The 1,412-nt window shown below is 28.8% G+C and overlaps 1 non-coding gene across 1 annotated transcript; it reads left to right on the top strand.

Moving 5' to 3' along the window:
- The first annotated feature begins 282 nt into the window (after window positions 1–282).
- Window positions 283–396, top strand: LOC128045917 (U5 spliceosomal RNA). Its single transcript, XR_008199239.1, has one exon. It is a non-coding gene; the product is annotated as a U5 spliceosomal RNA (small nuclear RNA).
- Window positions 397–1,412: the final 1,016 nt, after the last annotated feature.

A 1,412-nucleotide genomic window follows, 5' to 3' on the forward strand; every position in this document is an offset into this window, starting at 1 on the left:
GTTTAATTAAGCATATTTGATATGCTAATTACATATCCCTTATTTTCATTAAAGTAGCTCCCTAAGATCTTTGCCTTTATAATGCTTTGTCAACCAATTCTGAGTTACTTAAAGGCTTTAAACATTTTAAAAAATATACATTACATAAAGTATACTTATCATTAATCACTACTACTACTTTCACCCTTATGTTAATCAGGGTGAGTGAGAAATTACTTGTTTGTTTATACCATTATTATTGCACTAGGTAGGCATTAAACAAATTCTGAAACATTCAACTCTATACTCATGTTTCTCTTCAAATTGAATCTTTTGCCTTTTACTAAAGATTCTTGTTGGGGGGATTAGTATGAGTGTTACTTCACTTGTTTGAGGCCTTGTAAGATAAACAAGACTGAAAAAAAAAGAAAAAAACACTATATACTAAAATTTTCTATTTATTTTTTACTTGTAGATAAATCTGAAAATCAGCCTGGCTACAAAGTTATTTCCAATAACTTATATGTCTAATCTTTAGGTCTGTGTATGAAGCCCATTATTCACTGAGACAATATCTGTATTTTGCTGTTATGTCTCCAGCCACTAAAAGTCCTGCAAAACTAAATGTTTAATTAATGTTTTTAAATTGTAGTACAATTTATGTGGATTTTTAAAGACTATTAAGTACCTAAGGAATTCTGAAAATTAATTTTCCTTTCATTATAAAAACAAAAGGCTAAATTTCTAACTTAAGATTTCTTAGAGTGAGCTATTTTTACATTTTCTAAACACTAGTTCTGAAATACACTTCCTAAGTATTATATATCACACATTATTGATGCATAATAGAGAAAATATAAAAACACACATTATAAAGTGGTATGCAAATATAAATTCAGAGTAGTCAGAAACAGCTATTAGTATAAAAACAAACCTTCCAAGTATTTTCTAAGTAAATGAACGGAAAAAGCAAATACATACAGAAATGCTGACTTCAGCTGCAATTTTTTGTCCATTATCTTCCATGATGCCAAAACTTTAAAACCGCAACCTATAACTGTATGCTAAATAATGATGAACAAAATTCATCACACCTGGCATGTATATGTCTTCTTTCCAAACTATCTCAGTAGAGATAATATTCCCCCCAAAGTTGCAACTTCCAAGTTGTACTTGAAGTTCATAATATTCCTGTGGAAAATTTGAAAGTCTTATTTTTTTTATAAAAGTGAAAAGACACATAAGTTAAAGGTACTTTATATTATCAATATAGTCAATTTTGTTTCTACAGTAGAAATAATAACTTCCACTAAACTAGAGAGCTTAAGTTCACTCTTGAGTGCTTAAGAAAAGCAAAATCCTGTTCAGTAACACTTATCAACTGACTATAGTCTGTGGTTCCTATTACATTCTAAGTTAAACAACTTTTCATT

Source organism: Budorcas taxicolor, chromosome 3, assembly GCF_023091745.1.
Source record: "Budorcas taxicolor isolate Tak-1 chromosome 3, Takin1.1, whole genome shotgun sequence".
Taxonomy (NCBI): domain Eukaryota; kingdom Metazoa; phylum Chordata; class Mammalia; order Artiodactyla; family Bovidae; genus Budorcas; species Budorcas taxicolor.